This window comes from Petromyzon marinus, unplaced genomic scaffold, assembly GCF_048934315.1.
Source record: "Petromyzon marinus isolate PM22_M1 ecotype Great Lakes invasive population unplaced genomic scaffold, UKy_Petmar_22M1.pri1.0 PM_Scaffold_4, whole genome shotgun sequence".
Classification (NCBI taxonomy): Eukaryota; Metazoa; Chordata; class Hyperoartia; order Petromyzontiformes; family Petromyzontidae; genus Petromyzon; species Petromyzon marinus.
The window spans coordinates 750,863-768,750 of record NW_027423390.1 but is presented as its reverse complement, the minus strand read 5'-3'; positions in this window follow the sequence as shown (position 1 = coordinate 768,750).

The window sequence follows — 17,888 nt, the reverse complement described above, 5'->3', positions numbered from 1 at the left end:
AGGGTTCAGTGTTAATCAGTGAGACTCCCATATGGTTCAGTGTTAATCAGTGAGACTCCCATAGGGTTCATGTGTTAATCAGTGAGACTCCCATAGGGTTCAGTGTTAATCAATTAGACTCCCATAGGGTTCAGTGTTAATCAGTGAGACTCCCATAGGGTTCAGTGTTAATCAAGTGACACTCCCACAGTGTTCAGCGTTAATCAATGAGACTCCCACAGGGTTCAGTGTTAATGAGTGAGACTCCCATAGGGTTCAGTGTTAATCAGTGAGACTCCCATAGGGTTCAGTGTTAATCAGTGAGACTCCCATAGGGTTCAGTGTAAATCAGTGAGACTCCCACAGGGTTCATGTGTTAATCAGTGAGACTCCCATAGGGTTCAGTGTTAATCAATGAGACTCCCATAGGGTTCAGTGTTAATCAGTGAGACTCCCATAGAGTTCAGTGTTAATCAGTGAGACTCCCATAGGGTTCAGTGTTAATCAAGTGACACTCCCACAGTGTTCAGTGTTAATCAATGAGACTCCCACAGGGTTCAGTGTTAATGAGTGAGACTCCCATAGGGTTCAGTGTTAATCAGTGAGACTCCCATAGGGTTCAGTGTTAATCAGTGAGACTCCCATAGGGTTCAGTGTAAATCAGTGAGACTCCCACAGGGTTCATGTGTTAATCAGTGAGACTCCCATAGGGTTCAGTGTTAATCAATGAGACTCCCATAGGGTTCAGTGTTAATCAGTGAGACTCCCATAGGGTTCATTGTTAATCAGTGAGACTCCCACAGGATTCAGTGTTAATCAGTAAGACTCCCAAAGGGTTCAGTGTTAATCAGTGAGACTCCCACAGGGTTCAGTGTTAATGAATGAGACTCCCATAGGGTTCAGTGTTAATCAGTGAGACTCCCATAGGGTTCAGTGTTAATCAGTGAGACTCCCATAGGGTTCAGTGTTAATCAAGTGACACTCCCACAGTGTTCAGTGTTAATCAATGAGACTCCCACAGGGTTCAGTGTTAATGAGTGAGACTCCCATAGGGTTCAGTGTTAATCAGTGAGACTCCCATAGGGTTCAGTGTTAATCAGTGAGACTCCCATAGGGTTCACTGTAAATCAGTGAGACTCCCACAGGGATCATGTGTTAATTAGTGAGACTCCCATAGGGTTCAGTGTTAATCAATGAGACTCCCATAGGGTTCAGTGTTAATCAGTGAGACTCCCACAGGTTTCAGTGTTAATCAATGAGACTCCCTCAGGTTTCAGTGTTAATCAGTGAGACTCCCTCAGGGTTCATGTGTTAATCAGTGAGATTCCCATAGGGTTCATTGTTAATCAGTGAGACTCCCACAGGATTCAGTGTTAATCAGTAAGACTCCCATAGGGTTCAGTGTTAATCAGTGAGACTCCCATAGGGTTCAGTGTTAATCAGTGAGACTCCCACAGGGTTCAGTGTTAATCAAGTGACACTCCCACAGTGTTCAGTGTTAATCAATTATACTCCCACAGGGTTCAGTGTTAATGAGTGAGACTTCCATAGGGTTCAGTGTTAATCAGTGAGACTCCCATAGGGTTCAGTGTTAATCAGTGAGACTCCCATAGGGTTCAGTGTAAATCAGTGAGACTCCCACAGGTTTCAGTGTTAATCAGTGAGACTCCCTCAGGGTTCAGTGTTAATCAATGAGACTCCCTCAGGGTTCATGTGTTAATCAGTGAGACTCCCATAGGGTTCATTGTTAATCAGTGAGACTCCCACAGGATTCAGTGTTAATCATTGAGACTCCCACAGTGTTCGGTGTTAATCAGTGAGACTCCCACACTGTTCAGTGTTAATCAGTGAGACTCCCTCAGGGTTCAGTGTTAATCACAGAGACTCCCACAGGGTTCAGTGTTAATCAGTGAGACTCCCATAGGGTTCAGTGTTAATGAGTGAGAATCCCATAGAGTTCAGTGTTAATCAGTGAGACTCCCACAGGATTCAGTGTTAATCACTGAGACTCCCATAGGGTTCAGTGTTAATCAGTGAGACTCCCACAGGTTTCAGTGTTAATCAGTGAGACTCCAATAGGGTTAAGTGTTAATCAGTGAGACTCCCATAGGGTTCAGTGTTAATCAGTGAGACTCCCTTAGGGTTTCAGTGTTAATCAGTGAGGCTCCAATAGGGTTAAGTGTTAATCAGTGAGACTCCCACAGGGTTCAGTGTTAATCAGTGAGACTCCCATAGGGTTCAGTGTTAATCAGTGAGACTCCCACAGGTTTCAGTGTTAATCAATGAGACTCCCACAGGTTTCAGTGTTAATCAATGAGACTCCCACAGGGTTCAGTTTTAATCAGTAAGACTCCCATAGGGTTCAGTGTTAATCAGTGAGACTCCCACAGGGTTCAGTGTTAATCAGTGAGACTCCCATAGGGTTCAGTGTTAATCAGTGAGACTCCCATAGGGTTCAGTGTTAATCAAGTGACACTCCCACAGTGTTCAGTGTTAATCAATGAGACTCCCACAGGGTTCAGTGTTAATGAGTGAGACTCCCATAGGGTTCAGTGTTAATCAGTGAGACTCCCATAGGGTTCAGTGTTAATCAGTGAGACTCCCATAGGGTTCAGTGTAAATCAGTGAGACTCCCACAGGGTTCATGTGTTAATCAGTGAGACTCCCATAGGGTTCAGTGTTAATCAATGAGACTCCCATAGGGTTCAGTGTTAATCAGTGAGACTCCCATAGGGTTCAGTGTTAATCAGTGAGACTCCCATAGGGTTCAGTGTTAATCAAGTGACACTCCCACAGTGTTCAGTGTTAATCAATGAGACTCCCACAGGGTTCAGTGTTAATGAGTGAGACTCCCATAGGGTTCAGTGTTAATCAGTGAGACTCCCATAGGGTTCAGTGTTAATCAGTGAGACTCCCATAGGGTTCAGTGTAAATCAGTGAGACTCCCACAGGGTTCATGTGTTAATCAGTGAGACTCCCATAGGGTTCAGTGTTAATCAATGAGACTCCCATAGGGTTCAGTGTTAATCAGTGAGACTCCCATAGGGTTCATTGTTAATCAGTGAGACTCCCACAGGATTCAGTGTTAATCAGTAAGACTCCCTTAGGGTTCAGTGTTAATCAGTGAGACTCCCACAGGGTTCAGTGTTAATGAATGAGACTCCCATAGGGTTCAGTGTTAATCAGTGAGACTCCCATAGGGTTCAGTGTTAATCAGTGAGACTCCCATAGGGTTCAGTGTTAATCAAGTGACACTCCCACAGTGTTCAGTGTTAATCAATGAGACTCCCACAGGGTTCAGTGTTAATGAGTGAGACTCCCATAGGGTTCAGTGTTAATCAGTGAGACTCCCATAGGGTTCAGTGTTAATCAGTGAGACTCCCATAGGGTTCAGTGTAAATCAGTGAGACTCCCACAGGGTTCATGTGTTAATCAGTGAGACTCCCATAGGGTTCAGTGTTAATCAATGAGACTCCCATAGGGTTCAGTGTTAATCAGTGAGACTCCCACAGGTTTCAGTGTTAATCAGTGAGACTCCCTCAGGTTTCAGTGTTAATCAGTGAGACTCCCTCAGGGTTCATGTGTTAATCAGTGAGATTCCCATAGGGTTCATTGTTAATCAGTAAGACTCCCACAGGATTCAGTGTTAATCAGTAAGACTTCCATAGGGTTCAGTGTTAATCAGTGAGACTCCCATAGGGTTCAGTGTTAATCAGTGAGACTCCCACAGGGTTCAGTGTTAATCAAGTGACACTCCCACAGTGTTCAGTGTTAATCAATGATACTCCCACAGCGTTCAGTGTTAATGAGTGAGACTTCCATAGGGTTCAGTGTTAATCAGTGAGACTCCCATAGGGTTCAGTGTTAATCAGTGAGACTCCCATAGGGTTCAGTGTAAATCAGTGAGACTCCCACAGGGTTCATGTGTTAATCAGTGAGACTCCCATAGGGTTCAATGTTAATCAATGAGACTCCCATAGGGTTCAGTGTTAATCAGTGAGACTCCCACATGTTTCAGTGTTAATCAGTGAGACTCCCTCAGGGTTCAGTGTTAATCAGTGAGACTCCCATAGGGTTCAGTGTAAATCAGTGAGACTCCCACAGGGTTCATGTGTTAATCAGTGAGACTCCCATAGGGTTCAGTGTTAATCAATGAGACTCCCATAGGGTTCAGTGTTAATCAGTGAGACTCCCATAGGGTTCATTGTTAATCAGTGAGACTCCCACAGGATTCAGTGTTAATCAGTAAGACTCCCAAAGGGTTCAGTGTTAATCAGTGAGACTCCCACAGGGTTCAGTGTTAATGAATGAGACTCCCATAGGGTTCAGTGTTAATCAGTGAGACTCCCACAGGGTTCAGTGTTAATCAGTGAGACTCCCATAGGGTTAAGTGTTAATCAGTGAAACTCCCATAGGGTTCAGTGTTAATCAGTGAGACTCCCTCAGGGTTCATGTGTTAATCAGTGAGACTCCCATAGGGTTCATTGTTAATCAGTGAGACTCCCACAGGATTCAGTGTTAATCATTGAGACTCCCACAGTGTTCGGTGTTAATCAGTGAGACTCCCACACTGTTCAGTGTTAATCAGTGAGACTCCCTCAGGGTTCAGTGTTAATCACTGAGACTCCCACAGGGTTCAGTGTTAATCAGTGAGACTCCCATAGGGTTCAGTGTTAATGAGTGAGAATCCCATAGAGTTCAGTGTTAATCAGTGAGACTCCCACAGGGTTCAGTGTTAATCAGTGAGACTCCCATAGGGTTCAGTGTTAATCAGTGAGACTCCCACAGGTTTCAGTGTTAATCAGTGAGACTCCAATAGGGTTAAGTGTTAATCAGTGAGACTCCCATAGGGTTCAGTGTTAATCAGTGAGACTCCCTTAGGGTTTCAGTGTTAATCAGTGAGGCTCCAATAGGGTTAAGTGTTAATCAGTGAGACTCCCATAGGGTTCAGTGTTAATCACTGAGACTCCCTTAGGGTTTCAGTGTTAATCAGTGAGGCTCCAATAGGGTTAAGTGTTAATCAGTGAGACTCCCACAGGGTTCAGTGTTAATCAGTGAGACTCCCATAGGGTTCAGTGTTAATCAGTGAGACTCCCACAGGTTTCAGTGTTAATCAATGAGACTCCCACAGGTTTCAGTTTTAATCAGTAAGACTCCCATAGGGTTCAGTGTTAATCAGTGAGACTCCCTCAGGGTTCAGTGTTAATCAGTGAGACTCCCATAGGGTTAAGTGTTAATCAGTGAGACTCCCATGGGGTTCAGTGTTAATCAGTGAGACTCCCACAGGGTTCAGTGTTAATCAGTGAGACTCCCTTAGGGTTCAGTGTTAATCAGTGAGACTCCCTCAGGGTTCAGTGTTAATCAGTGAGACTCCCATAGGGTTAAGTGTTAATCAGTGAGACTCCCATGGGGTTCAGTGTTAATCAGTGAGGCTCCAATAGGGTTCAGTGTAAATCAGTGAGACTCCCACAGGGTTCATGTGTTAATCAGTGAGACTCCCATAGGGTTCAATGTTAATCAATGAGACTCCCATAGGGTTCAGTGTTAATCAGTGAGACTCCCACATGTTTCAGTGTTAATCAGTGAGACTCCCTCAGGGTTCAGTGTTAATCAGTGAGACTCCCATAGGGTTCAGTGTAAATCAGTGAGACTCCCACAGGGTTCATGTGTTAATCAGTGAGACTCCCATAGGGTTCAGTGTTAATCAATGAGACTCCCATAGGGTTCAGTGTTAATCAGTGAGACTCCCATAGGGTTCATTGTTAATCAGTGAGACTCCCACAGGATTCAGTGTTAATCAGTAAGACTCCCAAAGGGTTCAGTGTTAATCAGTGAGACTCCCACAGGGTTCAGTGTTAATGAATGAGACTCCCATAGGGTTCAGTGTTAATCAGTGAGACTCCCACAGGGTTCAGTGTTAATCAGTGAGACTCCCATAGGGTTAAGTGTTAATCAGTGAAACTCCCATAGGGTTCAGTGTTAATCAGTGAGACTCCCTCAGGGTTCATGTGTTAATCAGTGAGACTCCCATAGGGTTCATTGTTAATCAGTGAGACTCCCACAGGATTCAGTGTTAATCATTGAGACTCCCACAGTGTTCGGTGTTAATCAGTGAGACTCCCACACTGTTCAGTGTTAATCAGTGAGACTCCCTCAGGGTTCAGTGTTAATCACTGAGACTCCCACAGGGTTCAGTGTTAATCAGTGAGACTCCCATAGGGTTCAGTGTTAATGAGTGAGAATCCCATAGAGTTCAGTGTTAATCAGTGAGACTCCCACAGGGTTCAGTGTTAATCAGTGAGACTCCCATAGGGTTCAGTGTTAATCAGTGAGACTCCCACAGGTTTCAGTGTTAATCAGTGAGACTCCAATAGGGTTAAGTGTTAATCAGTGAGACTCCCATAGGGTTCAGTGTTAATCAGTGAGACTCCCTTAGGGTTTCAGTGTTAATCAGTGAGGCTCCAATAGGGTTAAGTGTTAATCAGTGAGACTCCCATAGGGTTCAGTGTTAATCACTGAGACTCCCTTAGGGTTTCAGTGTTAATCAGTGAGGCTCCAATAGGGTTAAGTGTTAATCAGTGAGACTCCCACAGGGTTCAGTGTTAATCAGTGAGACTCCCATAGGGTTCAGTGTTAATCAGTGAGACTCCCACAGGTTTCAGTGTTAATCAATGAGACTCCCACAGGTTTCAGTTTTAATCAGTAAGACTCCCATAGGGTTCAGTGTTAATCAGTGAGACTCCCTCAGGGTTCAGTGTTAATCAGTGAGACTCCCATAGGGTTAAGTGTTAATCAGTGAGACTCCCATGGGGTTCAGTGTTAATCAGTGAGACTCCCACAGGGTTCAGTGTTAATCAGTGAGACTCCCTTAGGGTTCAGTGTTAATCAGTGAGACTCCCTCAGGGTTCAGTGTTAATCAGTGAGACTCCCATAGGGTTAAGTGTTAATCAGTGAGACTCCCATGGGGTTCAGTGTTAATCAGTGAGGCTCCAATAGGGTTAAGTGTTAATCAGTGAGACTCCCACAGGGTTCAGTGTTAATCAGTGAGACTCCCATAGGGTTCAGTGTTAATCAGTGAGACTCCCACAGGTTTCAGTGTTAATCAATGAGACTCCCACAGGTTTCAGTGTTAATCAATGAGACTCCCACAGGGTTCAGTTTTAATCAGTAAGACTCCCATAGGGTTCAGTGTTAATCAGTGAGACTCCCATAGGGTTAAGTGTTAATCAGTGAGACTCCCATGGGGTTCAGTGTTAATCAGTGAGACTCCCATGGGGTTCAGTGTTAATCAGTGAGACTCCCATAGGCTTCAGTGGTAATCAGTGAGACTCCTACAGGGTTCAGTGTTAATCAGTGAGACTCCCACAAGGTTCAGGGTTAATCAGTGAGACTCCCACAGGGTTCAGTGTTAATCAGTAAGACTCCCATAGGGTTCAGTGTTAATCAGTGAGACTCCCTCAGGGTTCAGTGTTAATCAGTGAGACTCCCATAGGGTTAAGTGTTAATCAGTGAGACTCCCATAGGGTTCAGTGTTAATCAGTGAGACTCCCATAGGCTTCAGTGTTAATCAGTGAGACTCCCACAAGGTTCAGTGTTAATCAGTGAGACTCCCACAGGGTTCAGTGTTAATCAGTGAGACTCCCACAGGGTTCAGTGTTAATCAGTAAGACTCCCTTAGGGTTCAGTGTTAATCAGTGAGACTCCCATAGGGTTCAGTGTTAATCAGTGAGACTCCCACAGGGTTCAGTGTTAATCAAGTGACACTCCCACAGTCTTCAGTGATAATCAATGAGACTCCCACAGGGTTCAGTGTTAATCAGTGAGACTCCCATAGGGTTCAGTGTAAATCAGTGAGACTCCCACAGGGTTCATGTGTTAATCAGTGAGACTCCCATAGGGTTCAGTGCTAATCAATGAGACTCCGATAGGGTTCAGTGTTAATCAGTGAGACTCCCACAGGTTTCAGTGTTAATCAGTGAGACTCCCTCAGGGTTCAGTGTTAATCAGTGAGACTCCCTCAGGGTTCACGTGTTAATCAGTGAGACTCCCATAGGGTTCATTGTTAATCAGTGAGACTCCCACAGGATTCAGTGTTAATCATTGAGACTCCCACAGTGTTCGGTGTTAATCAGTGAGACTCCCACACTGTTCAGTGTTAATCAGTGAGACTCCCTCAGGGTTCAGTGTTAATCACTGAGACTCCCACAGGGTTCAGTGTTAATCAGTGAGACTCCCATAGGGTTCAGTGTTAATGAGTGAGAATCCCATAGAGTTCAGTGTTAATCAGTGAGCCTCCCACAGGGTTCAGTGTTAATCAGTGAGACTCCCATAGGGTTCAGTGTTAATCAGTGAGACTCCCACAGGTTTCAGTGTTAATCAGTGAGACTCCAATAGGGTTAAGTGTTAATCAGTGAGACTCCCATAGGGTTCAGTGTCAATCAGTGAGACTCCCTTAGGGTTTCAGTGTTAATCAGTGAGGCTCCAATAGGGTTGAGTGTTAATCAGTGAGACTCCCACAGGGTTCAGTGTTAATCAGTGAGACTCCAATAGGGTTCAGTGTTAATCAGTGAGACTCCCATAGGGTTCAGTGTTAATCAGTGAGACTCCCACAGGTTTCAGTGTTAATCAGTGAGACTCCAATAGGCTTCAGTTTTAATCAGTAAGACTCCCATAGGGTTCAGTGTTAATCAGTGAGACTCCCTCAGGGTTCAGTGTTAATCAGTGAGACTCCCATAGGGTTAAGTGTTAATCAGTGAGACTCCCATGGGGTTCAGTGTTAATCAGTGAGACTCCCACAGGGTTCAGTGTTAATCAGTGAGACTCCCTTAGGGTTCAGTGTTAATCAGTGAGACTCCCTCAGGGTTCAGTGTTAATCAGTGAGACTCCCATAGGGTTAAGTGTTAATCAGTGAGACTCCCTTAGGGTTTCAGTGTTAATCAGTGAGGCTCCAATAGGGTTAAGTGTTAATCAGTGAGACTCCCATAGGGTTCAGTGTTAATCACTGAGACTCCCTTAGGGTTTCAGTGTTAATCAGTGAGGCTCCAATAGGGTTAAGTGTTAATCAGTGAGACTCCCACAGGGTTCAGTGTTAATCAGTGAGACTCCCATAGGGTTCAGTGTTAATCAGTGAGACTCCCACAGGTTTCAGTGTTAATCAATGAGACTCCCACAGGTTTCAGTTTTAATCAGTAAGACTCCCATAGGGTTCAGTGTTAATCAGTGAGACTCCCTCAGGGTTCAGTGTTAATCAGTGAGACTCCCATAGGGTTAAGTGTTAATCAGTGAGACTCCCATGGGGTTCAGTGTTAATCAGTGAGACTCCCACAGGGTTCAGTGTTAATCAGTGAGACTCCCTTAGGGTTCAGTGTTAATCAGTGAGACTCCCTCAGGGTTCAGTGTTAATCAGTGAGACTCCCATAGGGTTAAGTGTTAATCAGTGAGACTCCCATGGGGTTCAGTGTTAATCAGTGAGGCTCCAATAGGGTTAAGTGTTAATCAGTGAGACTCCCACAGGGTTCAGTGTTAATCAGTGAGACTCCCATAGGGTTCAGTGTTAATCAGTGAGACTCCCACAGGTTTCAGTGTTAATCAATGAGACTCCCACAGGTTTCAGTGTTAATCAATGAGACTCCCACAGGGTTCAGTTTTAATCAGTAAGACTCCCATAGGGTTCAGTGTTAATCAGTGAGACTCCCATAGGGTTAAGTGTTAATCAGTGAGACTCCCATGGGGTTCAGTGTTAATCAGTGAGACTCCCATGGGGTTCAGTGTTAATCAGTGAGACTCCCATAGGCTTCAGTGGTAATCAGTGAGACTCCTACAGGGTTCAGTGTTAATCAGTGAGACTCCCACAAGGTTCAGGGTTAATCAGTGAGACTCCCACAGGGTTCAGTGTTAATCAGTAAGACTCCCATAGGGTTCAGTGTTAATCAGTGAGACTCCCTCAGGGTTCAGTGTTAATCAGTGAGACTCCCATAGGGTTAAGTGTTAATCAGTGAGACTCCCATGGGGTTCAGTGTTAATCAGTGAGACTCCCATAGGCTTCAGTGTTAATCAGTGAGACTCCCACAAGGTTCAGTGTTAATCAGTGAGACTCCCACAGGGTTCAGTGTTAATCAGTGAGACTCCCACAGGGTTCAGTGTTAATCAGTAAGACTCCCTTAGGGTTCAGTGTTAATCAGTGAGACTCCCATAGGGTTCAGTGTTAATCAGTGAGACTCCCACAGGGTTCAGTGTTAATCAAGTGACACTCCCACAGTCTTCAGTGATAATCAATGAGACTCCCACAGGGTTCAGTGTTAATCAGTGAGACTCCCATAGGGTTCAGTGTAAATCAGTGAGACTCCCACAGGGTTCATGTGTTAATCAGTGAGACTCCCATAGGGTTCAGTGCTAATCAATGAGACTCCGATAGGGTTCAGTGTTAATCAGTGAGACTCCCACAGGTTTCAGTGTTAATCAGTGAGACTCCCTCAGGGTTCAGTGTTAATCAGTGAGACTCCCTCAGGGTTCACGTGTTAATCAGTGAGACTCCCATAGGGTTCATTGTTAATCAGTGAGACTCCCACAGGATTCAGTGTTAATCATTGAGACTCCCACAGTGTTCGGTGTTAATCAGTGAGACTCCCACACTGTTCAGTGTTAATCAGTGAGACTCCCTCAGGGTTCAGTGTTAATCACTGAGACTCCCACAGGGTTCAGTGTTAATCAGTGAGACTCCCATAGGGTTCAGTGTTAATGAGTGAGAATCCCATAGAGTTCAGTGTTAATCAGTGAGCCTCCCACAGGGTTCAGTGTTAATCAGTGAGACTCCCATAGGGTTCAGTGTTAATCAGTGAGACTCCCACAGGTTTCAGTGTTAATCAGTGAGACTCCAATAGGGTTAAGTGTTAATCAGTGAGACTCCCATAGGGTTCAGTGTCAATCAGTGAGACTCCCTTAGGGTTTCAGTGTTAATCAGTGAGGCTCCAATAGGGTTGAGTGTTAATCAGTGAGACTCCCACAGGGTTCAGTGTTAATCAGTGAGACTCCAATAGGGTTCAGTGTTAATCAGTGAGACTCCCATAGGGTTCAGTGTTAATCAGTGAGACTCCCACAGGTTTCAGTGTTAATCAGTGAGACTCCAATAGGCTTCAGTTTTAATCAGTAAGACTCCCATAGGGTTCAGTGTTAATCAGTGAGACTCCCTCAGGGTTCAGTGTTAATCAGTGAGACTCCCATAGGGTTAAGTGTTAATCAGTGAGACTCCCATGGGGTTCAGTGTTAATCAGTGAGACTCCCACAGGGTTCAGTGTTAATCAGTGAGACTCCCTTAGGGTTCAGTGTTAATCAGTGAGACTCCCTCAGGGTTCAGTGTTAATCAGTGAGACTCCCATAGGGTTAAGTGTTAATCAGTGAGACTCCCATGGGGTTCAGTGTTAATCAGTGAGGCTCCAATAGGGTTAAGTGTTAATCAGTGAGACTCCCACAGTGAGACTCCCATGGGGTTCAGTGTTAATCAGTGAGACTCCCACAGGTTTCAGTGTTAATCAATGAGACTCCCACAGGTTTCAGTGTTAATCAATGAGACTCCCATAGGGTTCAGTGTTAATCAGTGAGACTCCCTCAGGGTTCAGTGTTAATCAGTGAGACTCCCATAGGGTTAAGTGTTAATCAGTGAGACTCCCATGGGGTTCAGTGTTAATCAGTGAGACTCCCATAGGCTCCAGTGTTAATCAGTGAGACTCCCACAAGGTTCAGTGTTAATCAGTGAGACTCCCACAGGGTTCAGTGTTAATCAGTGAGACTCCCACAGGGTTCAGTGTTAATCAGTAAGACTCCCTTAGGGTTCAGTGTTAATCAGTGAGACTCCCATAGGGTTCAGTGTTAATCAGTGAGACTCCCACAGGGTTCAGTGTTAATCAAGTGACACTCCCACAGTCTTCAGTGATAATCAATGAGACTCCCACAGGGTTCAGTGTTAATCAGTGAGACTCCCATAGGGTTCAGTGTAAATCAGTGAGACTCCCACAGGGTTCATGTGTTAATCAGTGAGACTCCCATAGGGTTCAGTGCTAATCAATGAGACTCCCATAGGGTTCAGTGTTAATCAGTGAGACTCCCACAGGTTTCAGTGTTAATCAGTGAGACTCCCTCAGGGTTCAGTGTTAATCAGTGAGACTCCCTCAGGGTTCACGTGTTAATCAGTGAGACTCCCATAGGGTTCATTGTTAATCAGTGAGACTCCCACAGGATTCAGTGTTAATCATTGAGACTCCCACAGTGTTCGGTGTTAATCAGTGAGACTCCCACACTGTTCAGTGTTAATCAGTGAGACTCCCTCAGGGTTCAGTGTTAATCACTGAGACTCCCACAGGGTTCAGTGTTAATCAGTGAGACTCCCATAGGGTTCAGTGTTAATGAGTGAGAATCCCATAGAGTTCAGTGTTAATCAGTGAGCCTCCCACAGGGTTCAGTGTTAATCAGTGAGACTCCCATAGGGTTCAGTGTTAATCAGTGAGACTCCCACAGGTTTCAGTGTTAATCAGTGAGACTCCAATAGGGTTAAGTGTTAATCAGTGAGACTCCCATAGGGTTCAGTGTCAATCAGTGAGACTCCCTTAGGGTTTCAGTGTTAATCAGTGAGGCTCCAATAGGGTTGAGTGTTAATCAGTGAGACTCCCACAGGGTTCAGTGTTAATCAGTGAGACTCCCATAGGGTTCAGTGTTAATCAGTGAGACTCCCATAGGGTTCAGTGTTAATCAGTGAGACTCCCATAGGTTTCAGTGTTAATCAGTGAGACTCCAATAGGGTTAAGTGTTAATCAGTGAGACTCCCATAGGGTTCAGTGTTAATCAGTGAGACTCCCTTAGGGTTTCAGTGTTAATCAGTGAGGCTCCAATAGGGTTAAGTGTTAATCAGTGAGACTCCCACAGGGTTCAGTGTTAATCAGTGAGACTCCCATAGGGTTCAGTGTTAATCAGTGAGACTCCCACAGGTTTCAGTGTTAATCAATGAGACTCCCACAGGTTTCAGTGTTAATCAATGAGACTCCCACAGGGTTCAGTTTTAATCAGTAAGACTCCCATAGGGTTCAGTGTTAATCAGTGAGACTCCCTCAGGGTTCAGTGTTAATCAGTGAGACTCCCATGGGGTTCAGTGTTAATCAGTGAGACTCCCACAGGGTTCAGTGTTAATCAGTGAGACTCCCTTAGGGTTCAGTGTTAATCAGTGAGACTCCCTCAGGGTTCAGTGTTCATCAGTGAGACTCCCACAGTGTTAAGTGTTAATCAGTGAGACTCCCACAGTGTTCAGTGTTAATCAGTGAGACTCCCTCAGGGTTCAGTGTTAATCAGTGAGACTCCCACAGGGTTCAGTGTTAATCAGTGAGACTCCCACAGGGTTCAGTGTTAATCAGTGAGATTCCCATAGGGTTAAGTGTTAATCAGTGAAACTCCCATAGGGTTCAGTGTTAATCAGTGAGACTCCCTCAGGGTTCATGTGTTAATCAGTGAGACTCCCATAGGGTTCATTGTTAATCAGTGAGACTCCCACAGGATTCAGTGTTAATCACTGAGACTCCCACAGGGTTCAGTGTTAATCAGTGAGACTCCCATAGGGTTCAGTGTTAATGAGTGAGAATCCCATAGAGTTCAGTGTTAATCAGTGAGACTCCCACAAGGTTCAGTGTTAATCAGTGAGACTCCCATAGGGTTCAGTGTTAATCAGTGAGACTCCCACAGGTTTCAGTGTTAATCAGTGAGACTCCAATAGGGTTAAGTGTTAATCAGTGAGACTCCCATAGGGTTCAGTGTTAATCAGTGAGACTCCCTTAGGGTTTCAGTGTTAATCAGTGAGGCTCCAATAGGGTTAAGTGTTAATCAGTGAGACTCCCACAGGGTTCAGTGTTAATCAGTGAGACTCCCATAGGGTTCAGTGTTAATCAGTGAGACTCCCACAGGGTTCAGTGTTAATCAGTGAGACTCCCATAGGGTTAAGTGTTAATCAGTGAAACTCCCATAGGGTTCAGTGTTAATCAGTGAGACTCCCTCAGGGTTCATGTGTTAATCAGTGAGACTCCCATAGGGTTCATTGTTAATCAGTGAGACTCCCACAGGATTCAGTGTTAATCACTGAGACTCCCACAGGGTTCAGTGTTAATCAGTGAGACTCCCATAGGGTTCAGTGTTAATGAGTGAGAATCCCATAGAGTTCAGTGTTAATCAGTGAGACTCCCACAAGGTTCAGTGTTAATCAGTGAGACTCCCATAGGGTTCAGTGTTAATCAGTGAGACTCCCACAGGTTTCAGTGTTAATCAGTGAGACTCCAATAGGGTTAAGTGTTAATCAGTGAGACTCCCATAGGGTTCAGTGTTAATCAGTGAGACTCCCTTAGGGTTTCAGTGTTAATCAGTGAGGCTCCAATAGGGTTAAGTGTTAATCAGTGAGACTCCCACAGGGTTCAGTGTTAATCAGTGAGACTCCCATAGGGTTCAGTGTTAATCAGTGAGACTCCCATAGGGTATCAATGTTAATCAGTGAGACTCCCACAGGTTTCAGTGTTAATCAGTGAGACTCCAATAGGGTTAAGTGTTAATCAGTGAGACTCCCATAGGGTTCAGTCTTAATCACTGAGACTCCCTTAGGGTTTCAGTGTTAATCAGTGAGGCTCCAATAGGGTTAAGTGTTAATCAGTGAGACTCCCACAGGGTTCAGTGTTAATCAGTGAGACTCCCATAGGGTTCAGTGTTAATCAGTGAGACTCCCACAGGTTTCAGTGTTAATCAATGAGACTCCCACAGGTTTCAGTTTTAATCAGTAAGACTCCCATAGGGTTCAGTGTTAATCAGTGAGACTCCCTCAGGGTTCAGTGTTAATCAGTGAGACTCCCATAGGGTTAAGTGTTAATCAGTGAGACTCCCATGGGGTTCAGTGTTAATCAGTGAGACTCCCACAGGGTTCAGTGTTAATCAGTGAGACTCCCTTAGGGTTCACTGTTAATCAGTGAGACTCCCTCAGGGTTCAGTGTTAATCAGTGAGACTCCCATAGGGTTAAGTGTTAATCAGTGAGACTCCCATGGGGTTCAGTGTTAATCAGTGAGGCTCCAATAGGGTTAAGTGTTAATCAGTGAGACTCCCACAGGGTTCAGTGTTAATCAGTGAGACTCCCATAGGGTTCAGTGTTAATCAGTGAGACTCCCACAGGTTTCAGTGTTAATCAATGAGACTCCCACAGGTTTCAGTGCTAATCAATGAGACTCCCACAGGGTTCAGTTTTAATCAGTAAGACTCCCATAGGGTTCAGTGTTAATCAGTGAGACTCCCTCAGGGTTCAGTGTTAATCAGTGAGACTCCCATAGGGTTAAGTGTTAATCAGTGAGACTCCCATGGGGTTCAGTGTTAATCAGTGAGACTCCCATAGGGTTAAGTGTTAATCAGTGAGACTCCCATGGGGTTCAGTGTTAATCAGTGAGACTCCCATAGGCGTCAGTGGTAATCAGTGAGACTCCTACAGGGTTCAGTGTTAATCAGTGAGACTCCCACAAGGTTCAGGGTTAATCAGTGAGACTCCCACAGGGTTCAGTGTTAATCAGTAAGATTCCCATAGGGTTCAGTGTTAAACAGTGAGACTCCCTCAGGGTTCAGTGTTAATCAGTGAGACTCCCATAGGGTTAAGTGTTAATCAGTGAGACTCACATGGGGTTCAGTGTTAATCAGTGAGACTCCCATAGGCTTCAGTGTTAATCAGTGAGACTCCCACAAGGTTCAGTGTTAATCAGTGAGACTCCCACAGGGTCCAGTGTTAATCAGTGAGACTCCCACAGGGTTCAGTGTTAATCAGTAAGACTCCCTTAGGGTTCAGTGTTAATCAGTGAGACTCCCATAGGGTTCAGTGTTAATCAGTGAGACTCCCACAGGGTTCAGCGTTAATCAAGTGACACTCCCACAGTGTTCAGTGTTAATCAATGAGACTCCCACAGGGTTCAGTGTTAATGAGTGAGACTCCCATAGGGTTCAGTGTTAATCAGTGAGACTCCCATAGGGGTCAGTGTTAATCAGTGAGACTCCCATAGGGTTCAGTGTAAATCAGTGAGACTCCCACAGGGTTCATGTGTTAATCAGTGAGACTCCCATAGGGTTCAGTGTTAATCAATGAGACTCCCATAGGGTTCAGTGTTAATCAGTGAGACTCCCACAGGTTTCAGTGTTAATCAGTGAGACTCCCTCAGGGTTCAGTGTTAATCAGTGAGACTCCCTCAGGGTTCATGTGTTAATCAGTGAGACTCCCATAGGGTTCATTGTTAATCAGTGAGACTCCCACAGGATTCAGTGTTAATCATTGAGACTCCCACAGTGTTCGGTGTTAATCAGTGAGACTCCCACACTGTTCAGTGTTAATCAGTGAGACTCCCTCAGGGTTCAGTGTTAATCACTGAGACTCCCATGGGGTTCAGTGTTAATCAGTGAGACTCCCACAGGGTTCAGTGTTAATCAGTGAGACTCCCTTAGGGTTCAGTGTTAATCAGTGAGACTCCCTCAGGGTTCAGTGTTAATCAGTGAGACTCCTATAGGGTTAAGTGTTAATCAGTGAGACTCCCATGGGGTTCAGTGTTAATCAGTGAGGCTCCAATAGGGTTAAGTGTTAATCAGTGAGACTCCCACAGGGTTCAGTGTTAATCAGTGAGACTCCCATAGGGTTCAGTGTTAATCAGTGAGACTCCCACAGGTTTCAGTGTTAATCAATGAGACTCCCACAGGTTTCAGTGTTAATCAATGAGACTCCCACAGGGTTCAGTTTTAATCAGTAAGACTCCCATAGGGTTTATTGTTAATCAGTGAGACTCCCACAGGATTCAGTGTTAATCATTGCGACTCCCACAGTGTTCGGTGTTAATCAGTGAGACTCCCACAGGGTTCAGTGTTAATCAGTAAGACTCCCTTAGGGTTCAGTGTTAATCAGTGAGACTCCCATAGGGTTAAGTGTTAATCAGTGAGACTCCCATGGGGTTCAGTGTTAATCAGTGAGACTCCCATAGGGTTAAGTGTTAATCAGTGAGACTCCCATGGGGTTCAGTGTTAATCAGTGAGACTCCCATAGGCTTCAGTGGTAATCAGTGAGACTCCTACAGGGTTCAGTGTTAATCAGTGAGACTCCCACAGGGTTCAGTGTTAATCAGTAAGACTCCCATAGGGTTCAGTGTTAATCAGTGAGACTCCCTCAGGGTTCAGTGTTAATCAGTGAGACTCCCATAGGGTTAAGTGTTAATCAGTGAGACTCCCATGGGGTTCAGTGTTAATCAGTGAGACTCCCATAGGCTTCAGTGTTAATCAGTGAGACTCCCACAAGGTTCAGTGTTAATCAGTGAGACTCCCACAGGGTTCAGTGTTAATCAGTGAGACTCCCACAGGGTTCAGTGTTAATCAGTAAGACTCCCTTAGGGTTCAGTGTTAATCAGTGAGACTCCCATAGGGTTCAGTGTTAATCAGTGAGACTCCCACAGGGTTCAGCGTTAATCAAGTGACACTCCCACAGTGTTCAGTGTTAATCAATGAGACTCCCACAGGGTTCAGTGTTAATGAGTGAGACTCCCATAGGGTTCAGTGTTAATCAGTGAGACTCCCATAGGGGTCAGTGTTATTCAGTGAGACTCCCATAGGGTTCAGTGTAAATCAGTGAGACTCCCACAGGGTTCATGTGTTAATCAGTGAGACTCCCATAGGGTTCAGTGTTAATCAATGAGACTCCCATAGGGTTCAGTGTTAATCAGTGAGACTCCCACAGGTTTCAGTGTTAATCAGTGAGACTCCCTCAGGGTTCAGTGTTAATCAGTGAGACTCCCTCAGGGTTCATGTGTTAATCAGTGAGACTCCCATAGGGTTCATTGTTAATCAGTGAGACTCCCACAGGATTCAGTGTTAATCATTGAGA